The sequence below is a fragment of the Solanum pennellii genome, chromosome 6 (genome assembly GCF_001406875.1).
Source record: "Solanum pennellii chromosome 6, SPENNV200".
Classification (NCBI taxonomy): domain Eukaryota; kingdom Viridiplantae; phylum Streptophyta; class Magnoliopsida; order Solanales; family Solanaceae; genus Solanum; species Solanum pennellii.
In genome coordinates, this window is record NC_028642.1 from 26,571,280 (window position 1) to 26,593,957 (window position 22,678).

Sequence of the window (22,678 nt, forward strand, 5' to 3'; positions counted from 1 at the left end):
CACTAGATATATTGTGACCAAGGAAAAAATGAATTGCAACAAGAACTCAGAGTGCTAAACATTGAGAATAACTTGCAATCCTTGAGAGTTTGTGGAATAATTCTCAAATGATTCGCATGTTCTTCTTCATTCCTAGAGTAAATGAGGATATCATTAGTAAAGACAATAATGAACAAGTTTAAGTATTGTTTGAACACTCCATTCATCAAATCGATGAAAGCTGCAGGAGTATTGGTTAGTACAAACGATAGAACTATAAATACATAATGACCATACCGAGTTCTGAAGGTGGTTCTTAGTATGTTACTATCTCTGACTCTAAGATGATGATAACCCGATATGAGGTCTATCTTTGAGAACTGGCTAGCACCTTGATGTTGGTAAAACAAGTCATCAATCCTTGGGATGGGATACTTATTCTTGATTATGACCTTGTTCAACTCTCTATAATCAATGCATATTCTTAAAGAATCATCTTTCTTCTTTCGAACAACACTGGCGCAACCCATGGTGATATACCAGGTCTGATGAAGCCTTTATCTAGAAGGTCTTTCAACTGATCTTGCCATTCCTTAAGCTCTGCTGGATCAATTCTTGAAGGAGAATAGAAACAGGCTAGGTATCTTGTAGGAGATCAATTCCAAAGTCGATTTCCCTTTTAGGCGGGACTCCGGGATGATCTTTTGGAAACACTTATCGAAATTCACAGACAATTGGACTTGACTCAAGAGTTCGGGTTTCTGAGCTAGAATCCTTAACCGGAACTAAATGGTACAGATAACCTTTAGAGATCATCCTTCTGGCCTTAAGGTAAGAAATGAATGACCAATAGGCACTAAGCTACTACTGATACGCTCAAACTTACTTCTCAAATAAGAGGTAAAGCGGTCGTATCAAGTAAAGAACCAAACTAATGAGGTTGGGATCGTTCCTATGAGGAAAATAGTTCAGACTTAACTTCAATCTATTATTACTATTTTTTAGTCAATTATTTCCTCATAAAACAAACACAATAAAAGGGGGAGGGTTTATTTCTAAATGAGTAAAAATAACTAACTAGATTAAAGTAAACAACTAACAGATTCAAATGTTGGAGTTTAATCAATTAATAAAAGTAACTAGGGTTTAAGTGTTCCCCACAGGTTTCTAACTTGATTATTCTAACTATAACAATTCTTTCCTAGTATCTTGCACGCAAAGTGATATGTTATGTATTTCTAAATCCTTGGTCCGACATGTAGAAAATTTCACTCCGCACCTTGGTCTGGCTACGCGTGTTGCTATACTAACACTTACCTTTACCTAATATTAAGCATTTTATTCCATATTGACTAAGTTATTACCTCATACCAATCAATACTAGCCTATTAGATAGTATACACTAAATCTATATTGATAATTCTTTTCCTATTATCTACCTCCTTGGTCCGGCAAGTAGCATTAAGGCGAGTTTTAACGTTGTCCATCCAATATAAAGACTTGTAAGCGAAAGAATTATCAATACATGCAACACACTATATTAGAATTGTTATTTTAATTTATTTTACATCATTATTCACCCATGGTTCCCGCAACCCTAGTTATGGAGTTTAGTTACCCATAGTCATAATCACAATATTCATATATATAATATAAGAATTCATGCACTTACTTCAATGAAAAAGAATAAAATCTAGAAATTTACTTGATTACTCGACAAAATCACAAACAATCCACTACAGAGAAAAGTGTAACAATCCAAAGTCTACTAACAAAGTATTTAACATGAAAGTGTTTAACCCACAAAGAGTCTAACCAATAAAGAGTCTAACTAATAAAAAGTCTAACTAATAAAGAGTCTAACCCCAAAAACGAGGTTTTTACAACTATTTATAAAAAATAAAAACCTAATAAAAGAAGGACTCTAATTGCTGAAAATCTGTCAAAATGTGACTGGGCCGACGGACCTTGTGAGAGGCCGTCGTCGTCATGAGGGGCCGTCATGGACTCCGTCGTCCCATACTTTGAAAACTCTTCTGCTGCTCTCTTTATTACCCTTCACGACAGGTATGAAGTACCGTCCTAAGCACGACGGTCTGTCGAGGGTCTCTGTTTCATAACATTTAAACTCTTGGAATTTGGGTACTGGGACTACCTCTCTGATCATCACGACGAACCAGCAGGACGGACCGTCATGGCTACAACGGTCTGTGTTGCACTTACTAACCCCACACTTGGTTAGATTTCCCCATCTTCCTTCAGCAGCTTCACTACGATGCTACCTACGGACCGTCACAGCACGACGACCGTCACTAGCTCCGTAGGTGGTACTTTTCTGCACTTCTTGCTCAAAAAATTCCGCGTTCATCCTCAAAAAGATTTCCTGCAAAAAAAGGGAAACTTACATAAAAATCAATACAAAAAGGCTTTTGGACACACACTTAACTTAAGGAAAAAACATTAAAAATATCTTGAAACCACGGTATATCGACATCTTAAACTTAAATTCGTTGTTTGTCCTCAAGCGACGCACTATGACTCACTACAAAAAATCATTGTACAATAGTATCCATGTTTAGCTTTCACAATCATTTCGCTATCAATCTCAATCAATCTCATCATATTTATGCATGTTATCACTATTAGGTTGAATTATTTGGAATCAGACCATGACACAGACTCACCACGCACTAACACCTATCCTCTTCAATTTCTCACCGAGGTGCTAATTTTCCGGTATTGCAACTAGTGTCCTCTCTTCAAAACAACATCCTCATTTTTCACACAATGATTTCAGTTTGAGTATAAGGATTAATTTTTAACACTCACTCTAAAAAAAAATTCACAACTCATTCATACATATTGCCATAAGCTTGCCCTTATTTTCACTGCTTTAAGTTCGCTATACAACTCTTACGATCACTATATGACTTTCTTAGCTTGTAACATAGGCTCAGAGAAAGGTAAGGGTATATTTAGGTACACTTTAGTGACTTTTTGCCCTCCTTAACATATCGGCTAAACATACCACTTTTTGTCATTTTATTTCGCCCAATTTCTCATATTCTTTCACCTTGCTGTTTTCCCTTCTTTCTTCATTTGTGTAAGTTACTCTCTTCTTTTATTTCTTGTATTTATTGTATTATTATTATTATTATTGTTATTTTTTATTTCACTTTTCTTTCAACTGGTTCTTGAGTAACTTTTCTTTTTGTTTTTTTCACTCTCTTTGTTCTTTCAACCCCACTTTCCAGAGTATTCCTCATAATAGCCACCCTAAAATCATGGATTTGCCATGAGTCAAAGTAAACAATACCCAAAGTTGGCTCAGGGCAATAAAAAGGTTGTTTACTGTAATAGCCACCCTCAACTTATGCTTTTGACATAAGCTGAGGTGCACATGTCCAAGGTGGGACCAGGGCCAACACATTATTCCCAGAAAAGATCAGTTGGGTGAGAAAGAAAGGTCTAGTTAAGTCTCAAATCATTTGGATCAAACAAGTATTAATTTAACTTTTTTTTATTTAGGCTAAAAATGGGCTATATTGAACAAGGGCCTATGATCCTTTCCGAATTGTCTATTACAACTTACTTTTAGCAAGACTAACCAGGCAAGTTCTAGCTCAGTACCAATAGTGGACTATTCAAATCTTTCTCACACTCACTCGACATCTCATTACTCTACTAGATTATCAGACACGTAGTTCGAATTTTAGTCTTAGGGTCATGCAGTGGTGTATCTGTATGTCATGCTTAGAACCACACATTTATCAATTACTATGCCTAGTCATACATCATTTTCATTTCATCAAGATATCATTTTAGCCATCATGCTTCACAGTTAAACTATGTACACAAGATATAGACATGCCGGTTCAACAATAAAAATAATCAGTCTCTTAGGGAAAAAGAACACAGGCAAGAAAACCCCAAAAGAGGATAGTGAATTGGGCTACTCATACTTCACCCTAGAACTCACTTTCCATTTACCCCACCCCCAACAAAAAAACATGTAGTTGTCTCCAATGCATTAGAAAATTGAAATACGAGAGTGGTAGGTGAAGCAAACTAGGAGTGCAAAGCGCCGAGGATTAGCAAGCTGGTGTGTCCGGTTCCCCGGAACCCACAACCTCTATAGTCTGGACACCGTTAATAGTGTCCTTATCAGCAACAACACTATAAGCAGTGCCTCCCGCAATCGCCACATCCCTTGAGCTAAATGCCCCAGAAGCTGACTCTACAGCCCTGATCCGACGCGCCTCCTCATCAGCAAGGGAGGCTCTCCTCGCAGCCTCCATCTCACGACGCTCTTTCTTCCGTGCTCCAGCCTCATTCTCCTCTCGACCCTTACGCCTCTTGGCATGCTCTCGAGGGGGAGGTGGCGGAATCTCAAACGTGGAGAAAAAGTTCGCCATCACTGTGTCCTCAGCAGGCTCTGCAGAAGGGGACTCAGGCTCAGGCACCCTAGCCTCTAGGATCATATCAATGTCCGCTCGAAGACTCTTGACCGTAGCCTGAAGGATCGACACGTCCACATAAGGGGATGGCCGGTCTAGCACCCACAACTCAAAAGCGTCCAAGCGCTGATGAACCTAAGTGATCTTCCGCTCTGTGTGTTGGACCATTTTCCGCTCCAAGCGCTCTTCCGTCTCAGCAATAGACCTCTGCATCCAAGGCTGGATGTGATGCTGAAGTGTAGCCATCTGTGCCTCTAGTTTCTGGACCCTAGAAAGCGGGACCAGAGCGGGGAAAGGGGCTGAGCGAGAGGAGCTCGGATCAGTACTACTGCCCGGGATAGACTCGACCGGGGTAGTGTCAGTTGTTTCAGAAGCAGCCGGCGTACGCGTGCGAGCCTGTGCTACCGTATCAGCAAGATTTTCACAAAGTGGAGGCAACTCTGAACGGGGCCCCTTGCATGGAGACAACTCATTGCCCTCATCCTTGATGAGGCCAATATCAACGGTACCCAGCGGAGTCTTGAGCTGATTAATGTGCCAGATGGGCTCACCTGCGAACATGCATAGGGAAAATATCATGCATGGAAAAGGGTAACGAGTTGTGACCCTAAAGCCCTGTCGTGCATGACCGCCTGTAGTAGCCAAGCAAAGTCCACCTTAAACCCGTCTATCATTACAGCCATCAGAACTGCACGATCCCATGTGACTACATTATAGGTGGCCGTGGGGGAAAGGCAGTGGCGGACAATCAACAATAAGAACTTAGCCGCGAAGGTCAAGTTAGCCTTTTTGATGTCTCCCTTCGGCTCTGTTACCCAATCGACACCCTCTTCATCAACAGATAAGTTCAGGGCCATCCACCTCTTGGTGGTCTTTATCGGCGATGGCTCACGCAAGAATTGGCCATCTTTGACAATTTTCCAACGGTAGTCGAACTCGGCGGTGAAAAGGGTCCGGTTAGAATCAACATCCTCTCCGTATAGATACCGGTGGATGGCAGGCAGGGAGATATCGACCTGAATGCCACGTACTCGGACATGCTCAAGTGGGGCCTATTTGGCGGGGAAACCCACCTATCAATTTGTTATCTGAGAGTAGCCACGTAAGAGGCGTAGAACTATCGGACCAAAACTTCACTATAACGGCCCAAAGAACGCGCTGTCCACTTAAGTCGGTGTCTGGTGAAGAGATTGTGGATCTCTGGCATGGTAGGGAGACTTTCCGTAAGGATCCGCCTCTCCAATGTAAGGGTCCGGGTCATGACTCCTTTATCATTCAGAAACTTTGCGTCTGAATAAACTTGATATTGCCCATAGACACACCACCGGTTGGGCTGGTCGACAACAGGGGTTAGAACACGAGTCGGTGAGCCGGGAGTGGAATCAAAATTGTCAACCTCATCAGACGAGGCAAAATGTGCAGCTTTGGTGGGTGCGGGACTTCAGCAGACCCGTAGGCTTCCTCCGACCACGAAACTCCTTAGGAGCCAGATGCTCCTCATTAGCTGACCTAGAAGGTGTGCCGATCAGTGTGCGCTCCTCATCAGACTGGGAGGCAGTGACTATACCAGACGCCACCTTTTAGGGCGTAGCTCTAGTAGCACGTGTAGCTCGTGATAGAGTGGCAGTGCCTGGGGGCACGTACTCGGGATCACGCTCATCATCAGAGCCAATGACCAGGCGAGCAGATGGGGCGACAGACTTTGATCGCCCATGTGCGTACACTCGATCATGTTTTGGTTCCATAAGAGATAGTACCTGTAAAGAATAATTATTAGTACGACAAGGAGCAAACAAGACGAGCAAAAACGAAACAAAATAAATATAAGAGCTAAGTTGTAATGACTTTTTTGCAGTAACAGTGAAACACGATGGACCAGGTGACGGCTCGTCGTGAGTACGATGGACCGTCATGGGGTCCGTCATGTATTACTTCCACTATATTGATGTGGAGACCCCTGAAGGAATGTCTCTTACATGTATGACGGATAAGAAGGATGGACCATCGTGACAATGACGGTCCGTCGTCGATGTTCGTCGTGGAGACCCTTAGGAGAGGGGTCTATGACCGTCACGACGGTAGTGCAGGATGGACCGTCGAGGGTGGGACGGTCCCTCGTGATGTCCATCAGAGGACACTTAGAAAAAGTGGGAGACCCTTATAATAAGGGTCTCTGACAACCGTGAAGATTGTGCAGGATGGACCGTCGTGGTAACAACGGTTTGTTGTAGATGTCCGTCAGAGAACACTTAGAAAAAGTATGGAGACCCTTAGGAGATGGGTCTCTGACCGTCATGATGGTTGTGCACAACGGACCGTCGAGGGTATGGTGGTCATTCGTAGATGTTCGTCAGAGGACACTTGGAAATAGTAGGAGACCCTTAGGAAAAAGGTCTCTGACCGTCACAATGGTTGTGCAAGACGGACCGTCGAGGGTATGACGGTCCGTCATAGATGTCCGTCAGAGGACACTTAGAAAAAGTAAGAGACCCTTAGAAAAAGGGTCTCTCACAACCAGAACGGTTCTGGACACTTGGAGAAAACGTACAGTGGGATGTTGGAACAGACCCTATGACAGTCCGTCGTGGGTACAATGGTACGTCATTGGGGTCTCGTTCTGTCATTCAGTAATAGAACTGGGGATGACACAATCATACCCTATGACTCAAATGAAATTTTTAGTGTTAGACCTACATGTGTCTAACCCAAATATCTAGAAAACTAGCAATGCTAAAGCACCTATTTGTAGAGTTTTAATAATGCAATTTATGTATTCTTAACCTAGGTCAGACAAAATTGGATCAAAGCATTAAGACCCAACAAAAAGAAATAGGCTAATACGAATTAAAAAAAAATGCAATTTGAATAGGTAGAGATCAGAGACACATACCGAGAATCTGGGAAAAACAAGCAAGGAAGTTACTTGGTTAGCAAGAACAGAACCACAGCTGCAGACTCTGACTAGTACAGGGTAGATTTTAGGAATTTGGGGAATTGGGGAAGTGATCGGTTGATAGAGAAGGGAGGTGGGAAGTTGGAAGTTGAAAAGGCAGGGAAATGGGAGAAAGAGGGAAGGAAATGGGTGAAATGAAGGGATGGTTTTTTTTACATGTTACCAATTTTTCAAATTACCCCCAACCGGGTCGGGTCGGGTACACTCATTAATGATGCAATGAGACCCTGATGACGGTCCGTCGCAGGTGCGATGGTCCGTCATTTGTCCCGTCGCGTGTGCCCTAGTTTTGAAAATAAATGACAAACATACCTGGCACGACGGACTCATGCGACGGTCCGTCGATGTGTCCGTCAGTGACTGTTGCAGAGTGTTTTTCTGGAGAAACAAATGGTGATGTGCCTGCAACTTCAAGAACCCATTAATATAAAATGCTACCATTACTAGAAAGAAAAACTATAAGTATTGGGTTATCTCAAAACCAGCGCCAGATTAACATCGCGGCACGACTGAGGACACTGGATTACTCAGAATTCATCAAGATTGTATGCCTCGATCACTCATTCGCCGATTCAGCATGCCCAAAATAGATTTTTATGCATTTTCCATTCACCTTGAACCCGCAAACCCTCCTTAGTTTCCAACTCAACTGCTCCATGAGGGAATAGTTGGGTAACCATGTAAGGGCCGGTCCATTTGGACTTGAGCTTGCCCGGAAAGAAGCGCAACCTAGAATTGAATAAAAGTACCAAATCCCAAACCATAAACTCTCGGTTTTCAATTTTTTGGTCATGGTACTTCTTCATCTTTTCTTTGTAGAGGGCTGAGCTTTCATAAACATTCAGGCAAAATTCATCGAGTTCATTCAACCCACTTAACCGTTGTTCTGCTGCTTCGTTCCAATCCATTTTCAATTTCTTCATAGCCCACATGGAATTATGCTCTAATTCAACCGGAAGATGACAAGCTTTCCCATATACAAGTTTGTATGGGGACATACCTATGGGAGTCTTATACGTTGTCCGGTAGGCCCAAAGAGCATCATCAAGCCTCCTTGACCAATCCGTTCTACTAGCGTTCACTGTTTTTAACAATATCTATTTGATCTCCCTATTTTACACTTAAACTTGCCCACTAGTTTGAGGGTGGTAAGGAGTGGCCATATTATGGGAACCCCATATTTCTCCAATAATCCCCTGAACAATCTGTTGCAAAAGTGGGAGCCCTCATCACTAATAATTGCCCTTGGGGTGCCAAAACGAGATAATAGATTTTTTTAAGAACGCAATGACACTCTTCCATTCATTGTTTGCGAGGGCGATAGGTTCAGCCCATTTAAATACATAATCAACAGCTACTAAAATATACTTCATTCCATGAGAACTAACAAAAGGACCCATAAAGTCAATACCCCAAACATAAAATAACTAATTCACAAGAATGGGTTTAGAGGGAGCTCTTGCTTTCTTGAAATGCCGCCATCTCTTTGGCATCTATCACATGCTTTAGAAAACTCATGAGCATCTTGATAAAGAGTTGGCCAATAGTAACCACATTGTAATATCTTATGAGCGGTTTGGATACCACTATGATGTCTACCAACGGTGAGGAATGGCATGCATCCAAAACACTCAACATCTCACATTACAGTACACAACGCCTAATAAGACCGTCGGCACAACTCCTACATAAATATGGTTCATCCCAAAAAAACTTCTTCACATCGTACATGAACTTTTTCTTTGATGAAAGGACATGTCCGATTGAATAATATCACTAGCCAGATTGTTCGCGGAATCTGCGAACCATGGAATCATGTCTTGTGAGGCAGCCAATACATGCTCATTGGGGAAAGTATCATTAATATAAGTCTTATCTCCTAACTCTCTCATAGATTCATCTTATAGTCGGGACAAGTGATCGACAACTTGATTTTTGGTCCCTTTTCTATCCCTCACTTCAAAGTCAAATTCTTGTAGCAGTAATACCCAACGAATCAACCTCGGTTTTGCATCCTTCTTTGCCATCATATATCTCAATGCTGCATGGTCAGTATGCATTATAACTTTAGTACCTAGCAAATAGGAGCGCAATTTTTCAAAGGAAAGACTACTGCAAGGAGTTCTTGCTCAGTCACTGTGTAGTTCTTCTGAGCTTTATTTAGGGCTCTACTAGCATAGTAAATGGGGTGAAGGATTTTGTTCTTTCTTTGTCCCAATACTAGACCAAGAGCAACCCCAGTAGCATCGCACATCACCTCGAATAAATTGTTCCAATCCAGAGAAATAATGGTAGGTGTAGACACCAATTTTACTTTTAGCTCGCCGAATGCTTTAAGACAGTATTCATCAACATAAAATTTACAATCATCCTCCAGCAATTTGCACAACGGATGTGCAATTTTTGAAAAATCTTTGATGAATCTCCGGTAAAAACCTGCATGCCCAAGAAAGCTTCTCACACCTTTTACAGAGATAGGTTGGGGAAGTTTCTCTATTACCTCGACCTTAGCTCGATCAACCTCTATGCCCTTTTCTGAAATGCGATGACCCAAAACACTACCTTCTTTCACCATGAAGTGGCATTTTTCCCAATTTAGTACTAAATTGCAGTCTTCACATCTCTTAAGGACCTTAGATAAATTGTTCAAAAACCGCTAGAATAAATCACTAACAACAGAAAAATCATCCATAAAAACTTCTATAGTATCTTCCACCATGTCGGAGAATATCGACATCATACATCTCTGAAATATGGCGGGTGCATTGCACAACCCAAACTGAATTCTCTTTAACGCAAAGGTCCCATATGGATAAGGAAAGGTGGTTTTCTCTTGATCTTCTAGTGCAATAAAAATCCTATTATACCTCAAATATCCATCAAGATAACAGTATCACCCTTTTCCGGCAAGTCTATCCAACATCTGATCCATGAAGGGCATAGGAAAATAGTCTTTTTATGTCCATGCATTTAATTTGCGGTAATCCATACACACCCACCATCCAGTAACCGGTCTCATTGGACCAAGTTCATTTTTGTTATTGGGGACCACAATCATTCCCCCTTTCTTAGGTACACACTGAACAGGGCATACCCAACTACTATCAGCGATTGGATAGATTACTCCAGCATCAAACCACTTAATGATTTCCTTCTTCACGACCTCTTGCGTAGGTGGATTTAAGCGTCTCTGGTGCTCAATACTTGGCTTATGATTGTGCATGAGTTGGATTTTATGAGAACAAATACCAGGAGGGATCCCAATAATGTCCGCAATACTCCACCCAATAGCTCTTTTGAACCCTTTTAGCACTTTCACTAAACTCTCAACTTGTTGTTCATTCAGGTCTGATGCAATTATTACGGGCAAAGTGTCACCAGTTCCTAAGAATTTATACCTGAGATGAGGTGGGAGAGCTTTTAGTTCTAACTTTGGATCCTCCTCTACAGATGGTTTCGCGGGTGGAGACTCGCGATTCTTCATGTCTAACTCATATTTCTTCAGTTTAAACCGAACATCACCTTGTTCAAGAGCCGCGACTAATGAATCATACTCTTCAATGCAATCGTTATCAAAATTCATTATCACTGCCACTAATGCTTCTACACCTAGACGTTCTTCTATTTGTGTCTCAGATGACTCACCTAGGTTGTAGGATATAGCAGATACCGATTGGATCTCACCACTCTGCCTCATGGACCTACAAATGTAAAAGGTCACTTACTCATTGTTCAACCGAAATTTCATCCGCCCCTTTCCATATCTAGCAAGGTTCTTTCCGTAGAAAGGAATGGCCTCCCAAGAATAATGGGCACTTCAAAATCGACTTCAAAATCAAGAATAACAAAATATGCCAAAAATATGAACGACTCCACTTTTAATAGCAGATCGTGGAGTATCTCTATAGGCCTTTTTACTGTTCGATCGGCCATCAGTAGCCGCATTGCAGTGGGCTTTGGATCACCCAAACCCAACTTCTTGTAAATCGAGAGGGGCATGAGATTTATGCTAGCCCCCAGATCACATAATGTTTTCGCAAAATGTAATAACCTGATTGTACAAGGGATAGTGAACGCACCCAAATCTTATTTCTTTTGTACCAGAAATCTTGTAGCAATAACACTACAATGCTACTTACTATCATCATCCTCAAAAGTGACCGATCTTTTCTTTGTAACCAGATCTTTCATAAACTTGGCATAACCGGGACATTGATAGAAAGCTGCTTCAAAATTGTTATAAAATGTTGATATTTACAATCCTCGGTCTTTTTCACTAATCTTTGAGGAAATGGGGGGGGGGGTGTAGGCATGGAAGTTACCTTTTTAGTCACTTTAGCATCTTTTATAGTGTTATGTTCTACTTCACCATTAACCTCTACCACTTTATCAGTATCTTTTATCACCTTTTTCTCATTACACGACATAGGTGGGTCAATGTTTTGTTTACCACCGCGAGTAGTGATTTACATTCAATGTCCATCATTTTTTGGATTCTGGACAGTGTTGCTAGGAATAGTGCCCGGTTGCCATGTGTTCATAGTCACAGATTATTGGGCCAATTGCTACTCAAGCTGCTTAATCGATATTGCATGTGTATCGACTTTCTGCCCAATACCCGCTAAATCACTCCTAACCTCTTTAGTGTGCTCATCACTAGCATCGAAGCTCCTCATCATTTTATGCAACATATCCTCAACTCGCGCCATGCTACCTCCACCATTCCTAGGAGTAACATCACGATTTTGAGGATGAACACAGGGCCCATTCCTACCATTTTTATTACCATAGTTACCCCTGTTGAAGTTGTTGTAACGGTTGTAATTTCCTTCTCGAACATAATGACCCTCATGGTTATAGTTACCATAGATCTGACCTTGGTTCCCTCGACCTTGGCGCCAATTCTCCTGATTAGAGCTTTGGGCACTCGGTCCGAAACCCCCTGTCGGCTCATTTACCGCATAGGAATCATTCTCATGATAGCATTCATCATTTGGTGGTAGTGGTTTAGACAAGTAGTTGACTACGTTTATCTTTTCTGCACCCCCAATGAAATGTTTTAATACCAACCCAAGCTCATTTCTCATCTGAGCCATCTCTTCACGAATCTCATCTATGGCTGGGTTGGGAGTGAATTGCACTGCGAAGGTATTTATCCCAGTATATGACTTCCTAGTACTCCAAGCTTTATTGTTCCGGGAGATTTTTTCAACATTTCAGCAATCTCAGAATAAGGACATTCCCCATAAGAATGACCCGCTATAGTATCCAACACCGCTTTATTATTATAATCTTTTCCTCGATAGAAGTATTCCTTCAGGGACTCATCATATATGCGGTGATTGGGGACGCTTCTTACAAATGAGGTGAATCTATCCCAAGAACTACTAACTGACTCTCCTGGTAATGCCACAAAGTTGTTTACTCTGTCTTTGTGGTTTTCTTTCTTGGAGACCGTATAGTAGCATGGTAAGAAAACGTCCCTTGGTTGGTTCAAAGTGAAAATTGAGTTATAAGAGCTCAGTGAACCAAATAGCAGCCTCTCCAGTAAGTGAGAGAGGAAAGACTCTTATCCCTATTACATCCAAATCCAAATCAGACCTCCCTACATAACTTTTACACACTGCCGTTACCTTAGCTATATGGGCATGTGGATCCTCAAAAGGTAGACCTGAAAACAAACCTCTGGCAGTGAGCATTTGCATCAGGCAACTAGTTACCACGAAGGTGTGTCCTGGTGGTAAAGGGGGAAAGATAAGTGGACCATCGGTGTCTGCTATATTGTCATAGCCTCTGTACTATTCTTGAGGACGTGGAGCGGGATTTCGTCCCCTCTGTTGGTTTTCACCCGGAGCATCGGGGAATAACTGACCATGAACATCAACTGGAGCTGGAATGTTCTGGTTTGGATCATCATCATTAATATCCAAGTTTCTATACATGTTGCACAGTGTATGATCTATTTCTTGATCGTAGGGAAACAAGGGTTCTCTTCCTCTCTGTGTATTTGGCATACAAGGAAGATAGTTCGGCAAGAATAAAAAATAATAAACAAAGTAAAATTAAGAAAATATTGACTAAACTTTAGTAATAAGTTTACGTTAATCTAAAAGCCACTTCCCCGGCAATGGCGCCAAAATTTTATACGCTCAAACTTACTTCTCAAATAAGAAGTAAAGTAGTCGTATCAAGTAAAGAACCCAACTAATGAGGTTGGGATTGTTCCCACGAGGAAAATAGTTTAGACTTAAATTCAATCTATTATTACTACTATTATTCAGTCAATTATTTCCTCAGAAAACAAAAACAATAAAAGAGGGGGGGTTATTTCTAAATGAGTAAAGATAACTAACTAGACTAATGTAAACAACTAACAGATTCAAATGTTGGAGTTTAATCAATTAATAAAAGTAACTAGGGTTTAAGTGTTCCCCACAGGTTTCTAACTTGATAATTGTAACAATAACAATTCTCTCCTAGAATCTTGCATGCAAAGTGATAGGTTATGTATTTATAAATCCTTGGTCCGGCATATAGAAAAATTCACTCCGCACCTTGGTCCGGCTACGTGGTTTGCTATACTAACCCTTACCTTTACCTCATATAAAGAATTGTACGCGATATTTGTCAAATTTATTACCTCGTACAAATAAATACTAGCCTATTAGATAGTATAGACTAAATCTATGTTGATAATTCTTTTCCTATTATTTACCTCCTTGGTCCGGCAAGTAGCATTAAGGCGAGTTCTAAAGTTGGCATCCGTTAGAAAGACTTCTAAGCAAAAGAATTATCAATACATGCAAGACACTATTATAGAATTGTTATTTTAATTAGATTTTACCTCATTATTCACCCATGGTTCCCACAACTCTAGTTGTAGAGTTTAGTTTCCCAAAGTCATAATCACAATATTCATATATATAATTTAAGAATTCATGCACTTACTTCAATGAGAAAGAATAAAATCCAGAAATTTACTTGATTACTCGACAAAAGAACCAACAATCAACTCCAGAGAAAAGTGTTACAATCCAAAGTCTATTAGCCAATATAATCTACTATCAAAGAATCTAACATGAAAGTGTTTAACCTACAAAGTGTGTAACCAATAAAGAGTCTAACTTATAAAGATTCTAACTAATAAAGAGTCTAACCCTAAAAACGAGGTTTCACAACTATTTATAAATAACAAAAACCTAGTAAAAGAAGGACTCTAATTGCTGAAAATCTGTCAAAATGCGTCAGGGTAGACGGACTTCTTGATGGGCCGTCGTGGTCATGACGGGCCGTGATGGGCTCCGTCGTCCCTTACTTTGCAAACTCTTCTGTTTCTCTCTTCATTACCCTCAACGACATGTATGATGGACCGTTCCAAGCACGACGGTCCAGCAAGGGTCTCCGTTCCATAACACTTAAACTCTTGGAATTTGGGTACTGGGACTACTTCTCCGATCATCACGAAGAACCAATAGGACGGACCGTCATGGCTACGATGGTCCGTCATGCACTTCGTAACCCCACACTTGGTCAGGCTTGCCCATCTTCCTTTCAGCAGCTTCACTACGATTCCACCTACGGACTGTCACAGGAACGACGGACCGTCACAAGCTCCGTAGGTGGTAACTTTTCTGCATTTCTTGCTCAAAAACTTCCGCGTTCATCCTTAGACAAATTTCCTGCATATAAAGGGAAACTTACTTAAAAATAAATACAAAAAGGGTTTTGGACACTCAAAAAAATTAAAGAAAACGCATTAAAAATATCGTGAAACCACGGTATATCAACTATTCTTCTATTCTAAGATTGGCTAGTCTGGAAACTAAAAATGAACAATCCTAGTTCTGCAATTGACTACGTTATAACAAGAATGTAACCAATCCATTCCTAGAATGACATCGAAGTCTACCATTACTAACTTCACAAGATCTTCTGAGGTGACTTTGTGGGATACTGTGATAGGGAAATTTATGTATACCGGCTAGCTATAACTGGGTCACTGACTTGAGTAGAGACTGAGAATGGTTTGGAGAGAGATTCTGTACAAACACTAAATTGGACTGCTATGTAAGGAGTTACAAAGGAAACAGTAGCCCCTGGATCTAACAGTGTATAAACATCAAGGTCAAAGATACTTAACATACAAGTGACTACATCAAGAGAACCTTCTTGATCCTGGCGAGCATGAAGCGTATACAACATGTTCTGGAGGTGACCGCTAACTGTACCAAATGAGTTACCCTACTGAGTCGGGTGACTTGCTGGTGCTGATGAAGTTGTAGATTGCGATCTACCATTACCATCTCATTGACCCTGTCTAGAACGCAATACCTCAACCTGTGACAAGAGTGACCGCACCCAAAGAATCCTTCTTTTCATACGAGACACTCGCACGGATGGTTCTAACTATACTTAGGGCAAGTGGGGTAAGTCTTGGTGCCTAATACACTCTCCTGAGACTTAGAGCTTGGTACTCTACCCTTCTTGTCATACCTGTTTTTTGAGTATGGAACACTAGCTGAGGAAGGGGATGGAGCTAAAAAATTTTGCTGGCTCTGCGAGCGATTTCCATCACCCGATTTCTGTTGAGAATAGGCATAGTTCCCTGTCCTAGCATTCTTATTATCCTTAGCCTATTCCCTAACCTTCTAAGCATGTGTCATAAGACTAGAGTTGTTCATATATCCAAGTAACATAGCACTTATGCACTATTTTTTCACAAATTCTTACACACAATACAAGAATTTATTCATCTGAGCAGTAGTGTCAGCAAACATGTGAGGCACAGACCTAGAGAGTTGGTTAAACTTTAATCCATACTCATGGACTGTTATACGACCCTGCCTTATGTTCATGAATTCTTGGGCTTTTGTTTCTCTCAACTCTATTTGGAAGAACCTGTCAAGAAAGGTCTCACTAAAGCAACCCCAAGTAATAGGAGTTGCATCTGTACCCCTATTTTCCTTCAACTGAGTGTACAGATATGAGCAACATCTTTCAACTGGTATGATGCCAACTTAACTCGGTCATTCCCAATGACTTACATTACCTCAAATATCTTCTTGATCTCATCAAGGAAATTTTGAGGATCCTCATTAGTTTATGATCCTAAAAACTCAGGGGGATTCATCCTAACAAATTCATGGACCCTTTCTACTGCTGATCCACCATTTGCATTCAAAGGATCATGAACCCGATTGTTCTGGTTTGTCATACTTGTAGCCAACATCTGTGTAGCATTTCTAAACTCAGCATTGGAGACTTCCTGATCTAGGAACGCAGGAAATGCATTCGCATTCTTGACATTCACATTGCTATTATTAGCTCTACGAGGAGGCATGGTCTGAAACATAGAACATCCAGTTAGAGTGGAATAAGATCAGACCTTATGCACGATAAAGTAACAAGAAAGTAAAGTATTCCTAACACACTTTTGTAGCCTCCCTCTCATTAGATGTGGTGCACTTCACACCTATGAAAAGGACTCTACTTAGAGCGGTATTTTAAGACATCCTAGGACTACTTAACCTAGTTCTATGATACAAAGTTTCGTTATGCCCCGAGCTACCCCCGAGAGGTGGAAGGGAACCTACGACAACAAGTGATCTCAAGCTAACCCTGTTTTCATGATCATGAGCCTACTAAAGATTATAAAGCCAATGCGGAAGCTAAATTATATTTTAATCTTTAAAGATTGGGAATACCCATATTCTACAACTAAAATATTTGAAAATAATGAGTTTAATACAAAAAAATCATTAATTCACTTCTAAGCTGAAATTACATGTGAAAATAGTCTCTAAACTTACTAGAAATACTAGGAAAACCCGACTAAGTGTAGCAAATTTTTTAAACTAAATTCCTAAAAGATTTAAAAGAAACTCATGACTATTTACCTCGAAGAGTGAGGACTCACCATTGAATCTGCTGAATTGGAGATAGGGAATCGATCTAAGCATGATCTGAATACTGAGAACATGAACCTACATCACGAGAAGATGTAGAGCACATATGTGTCAGTACTTGAAGATAATGAGCATGTAGGATAGAGTAAAGATTAAATAAAACGTAATTGAACAGGCACAAAATAAGTATAATAATCTGAACATGATATACTAAATTCTTAGCTAACTCGATGCAATGACCAATTTATAACATGCTGAAACTTAATACTGGATATAATGATAAATGGTCAATGCAATAGAGTTTGACAGAACTGTGAGAGATAATAATAACCTATAACAAAACCACATGAGCTAAATGTGGAGTCATATGTATATACCCCGTCGATAGGACCGAATTTACCCTGCCAGACGTATAAAGACATGCTGTCATGACCCGAGTCTATAACCCAAACGAGACTAGCGTCGTTGACCTCTCAAAGGTCGCAGACAACCCTACTTACGTCATTCTTACATCATCTAGGATTTTTAGCAAAAAATTTAAAGCTTTTTATTTCATAACATACATACTAATCATTATATTAGATTCATAATTGTTGACAATCAACCTCTAACATTAATATCATCAAATGAAAGAAATAGTTTAATATAACATTAAATGTATACTTGCCAAAATGGCACCAATACAATGTCTGAACAAAAACGAAAAGAAAAGCTAGTGGAACATACTCCACTAGCACAATCCTATATCTAAACTAGAATATAATGATCTAGCATCCTTGAAAGTATGAGGACTACAAAGTCCGGATGAATACTCCACGTCTGAATAGTTTCAGCGTCAACTTGTAGCTCTAGCGTCCACCTGGTCCTGCACCTAAAATTGTAGAGTTGTATAATGTTAGTTCACACTTGTACTAAGTATGGGTATACTTAAGTACACACAAAGGAAATCATGTTTAAGAATAGCTCTTTCCTAACAATACGAATATGGAAAGTCAAGTCAGTGGACTTTCCATATTTGGATTCGGAAAGTTAGTGAGCTTTCCAAATTTGGATTAGGAAAGTGAGTGAACTTCCCAAATTTTGATTAGGAAAGTCATTCCATGAAAGTAACATGCATCATCATACTTATTATATTTCACACTGCACATAACATCTTGCGCATAGCAGATAATATATTGCATATAACACATAACATTTTTCATGTCATATGCCATGAGACCATGGAATCATGGACTTGACATCAAGACTTCCCATAAATGAGGGCTCAACATATGGGACCTCAACTAGGGAGCCTTCTTTAGAAAACACAGAGTCTACTTCATTCATTCATACGTACTTCATTTCATTTAATTCATAGGCTATTGTAAACACTAGATATACCTAGGATATAGTTTAAGACTCTCATCGGGTTCAATGTGCAATGATCAAGAATGAACTAGTGTAATTACTTAAGTCTAGATCACCTCTTGATGTTCCTATCTTAACACATTTGGTATCATTCATTTCATTATGTGCAGCATTTAAGGTTGACCTCATTCATTAATGGGGAACGTTATAACCGACATAGATCACGTGAGCATCATGATATCCAGTGTCTCCCCTACACCGAAAAGAGGTGGAATCACCGGCGAAAGTGACCCAAAACTATCTAGCGTACATGGGAATTAAACCCCGCTAGATCCCTATATTGGCAGTATAGGTTCAAAGACTAGGAGATATAAGGAAACCCATACCTGATATTGTCAAACAGTCTCATCTCATGAGAGTTACGAGAATCTCTGCCCTTCCCGAAAGAAGGCATCACCGCTCATAACTAGTAAATCGGTGCTGAGTATAAAGTTCCATTACATTAAACTCATATGTCATGGCAGCTGGCTTCTAGTATGAGGACATCATAGTTCAATAGATTATTTCTCATCTCATCATTAGTTTTAAGTGTGTTAATCTCAATACTTTAATTAGAGTGCTCATAGAGATTGGTCTCTTCATTAACTTTACACTCTCATAGGTGAGTACGTTTTGGTAACATTTACTTAGGTTCATTTGAGATTGCTCTTATCTTTTAAATTAGCCTCATTTCATGTTGTCACTCTATTCATTAACATTAGAATATTTTCTCTTCATAATTACTCACCCATTTTATGTGAATGTTCATTTCATCATATTCCAATTCACTTGGCCATTTAGTGTGTCTCACATTCTTACTTAACCCTTCTATGGTTTCATCATTTCATTTTTCATTTCATCATTTCTTTGTTCATTTCAGCATTTCATTGTTCATTTCACATGTGCCAATGCACTTGGCCATTTAGTGTGTTTTACACTCTTACTTAACCCTTCTAGGGTTACATCATTTCATTACATACATCTTAGGTTCACTTATTTTTAAACGTGTGCAGATCTATGGGTTTATATATACAAGCTATGAGTCTTCATGCATCGTTCATTTAAGTGATTAATATCTTTCTAAGATTATGTGGTACAAGAGTTATGCATCTTGTATGTATGCCAAGATCTCAATTTCGATCTAAGTAGGCAGCATTATTCTTGAATATTTAATTCATGTATGGCTTATGCATCAACACAGAATTTGGTCAAGGCAACCAAATTTCGAATCCCTTAGATAAAACTTACATTTTTTCATTAATTCTATTTTGGTCTACACGGCTTGGGGACCCATGATCAAACCCAAACACCTTCAGTTTAATTTTCCCTTAGTTTTTCTCTTCATTTTTTTCGCTCAATGGGATTGAGAGGATGTGGGATCGAGCCCCCACAACCTCATTTTCTTTGAATTTCTTTTCTTTAAACTCTCTCTCCCTTGGCTGAGGGGTTGTGGGTTCGAACCCCACAACCTCTCATTAATTTATTTTAAATTTTCCCCCTTGAATCTTCCTAGGAGGTCGTGGGTTCGATTCCTGATACGCTCAAACTTACTTATCAAATAAGAAGTAAAGCGGTCGTATAAAATAAAGAACCCAACTAATGAGGTTAGGATCGTTCCCACGAGGAAAATAGTTCAGACTTAACTTCAATCTATTATTAGTACTATATAGTTAATCATTTCCTTGGAAAATAAAGACAATAAAAGGGGTTTTTTTACTTCTAAATGAATGAAAATACCTAGATAAATTAAAGTAGACAACTAACAGATTCAAATGTTGGAGTTTAATCAGTTAATAAAAGTAACTAGGGTTTATGTGTTCCCCACAGGTTCCTAACTTGATAATTCTAACTATAATAATTCTTTCCTAGTATCTTGCATGAAAAGTGATAAGTTATGTATTTCTAAAATTTCTTGGTCCGGCATCTAGAAAATTTCACTCCGCACCTTGGTCCGGCTACGTGTATTGCTATACTAACCCTTACCTTTACCTCATATTAAGCACCGTATTCGATATTTGACTAAGTTATTACCTTAGACCAATCAATACTAGCCTATTAGATAGCATACACTGAATCTATGTTGATAATTCTTTTCCTATCATCTACCTCCTTGGTACCGCAAGTAGCATTAAGGCGATTTCTAACGTTGGCCATCCGTAAAAGAGACTTCTAAGCGAAAGAATTATAAATACACGCAAGTCACTATTCCAGAATTGTTATTTTAGCTTGGTTTTACCTCATTATTCGCCTATGGTTCCCACAACCCTAATTATGGAGTTTAGTCATCCATAGTCATAATCACAATATTCAAATATGTAGTATAAGAATTCATGCACTTACTTCAATGAGAGAGAATAAAATCCAGAAGTTCACTTGATTAATCAACAAAATCACCAACAATCAATTACTTAAATTAATTGAAGACTATGATTCTCCAAAAGTGTAATAATAATCACCAAGTCTAATCCACAAAAGAATCTAAAATAATCAAGAGTCTAACTATAAGAGAGTCTAATCACCAAAGAATCTAACCCCAAAAACGAGGTTTTTCGAACTATTTATAAAAAACAAAAACCTTATTAAAGAAGGACTCTATTTGCTGGAAATCTGTCAAAACATGACTGGGTCGACGGACCTCGCGACGAGTCGTCGTGGTGACGACGGGCCGTCATAGACTCCGTCATCCCATACTTTGAAAATTCTTCTACTGCTCTCTTCATTATCCTCGACGGCAGGTATGACGGATCGTCACAGGCACAACGGTCCGTCGAGGGTCTCCGTTCCATAACACTTGAACTCTTGGAATTTTGGTACTGGGACTACTTCTCTAATCTTCATGACGAACTAGCAGGACAGACCGTCATGGCAACGATGATCCGTCAAACACTCCGTAACCCCACACTTTGTCAGACTTCCCCATCTTCCTTCAGCAGCTTCAGTACGATGCCACCTACGGACCGTCACGGGCACGATAGACCGTCACAAGCTTCGTAGGTGGTACTTTTCTGCATTTCTTGCTCAATACCTACGCGTTCATCTTTTAGAAAGATTTCCTGCAAATAAACAGAAACTTACATAATCATTAATACAAAAAGCCTTTTGGACACACACAAAACTTAAGGAAAAAGAATTAAAAATACTGTGAAACCACGGTATATCAACACCCTCAACTTAAATTCGTTGTTTGTCCTCAAGAGACACACTATGACTCAATACAAAATCTTTGTACAATAGTATCCATGTTTTATATTTTCGCAATCATTTGGCTATAAATACCGATTAATACGACGATCCGTCACCATGCACTAACACCTATCCTCTTTAATTTCTCACCGAGTTGCTAATATTTCTGGTATTGCAACTAGTGTCCTCACTTCAAAACAATATCCTCATTTTTCACACAATGATTTTACATGGAGTATAAGGATTACTTTTCAAAACTCACTCTCAGAACTGATTCACAACTCATTCATACATATTGCCATAAGCTTGCCCTTATTTTCACTGCTTTAAAGTTCGCTATACAACTTTTAGGATCACGATAGGATTTTCTTAGCTGGTAACATAGGCTCAGGGTTAGGTATGGTATATTTAGGTATACATTAGCGACTTTTTGCCCTTCTTGACATATTGGCTAAACATTCCAATTTTTATCAGTTTATTTTGCCCAGTTTCTCATATTAATTCACCTTTTTATTTTCCCTTCTTTCTTCATTTGTGTATGTTACTATCTTCTTTTCTTTCTTGTTTTTCCTATATTTTTTTTAAATTTTTTTATGTCACTTTTCTTTCAACAGATTCTTGAGTCACTTTAATTTTGTTCTTTCTCTCTCTTTATTCTTTCAATTCTACTTTCCAGAGCATTCCTCCTAATAGCCACCCTCAACTCTAGCTTTGCCATGAGTCAAAGTACACAATACCCAAAGTTGGTTAGGGCCATAAAAGAGTTGCTTACTGCATTAGCCTCCCTCAACTTATGCTTTTGGCATAAGCTGAGG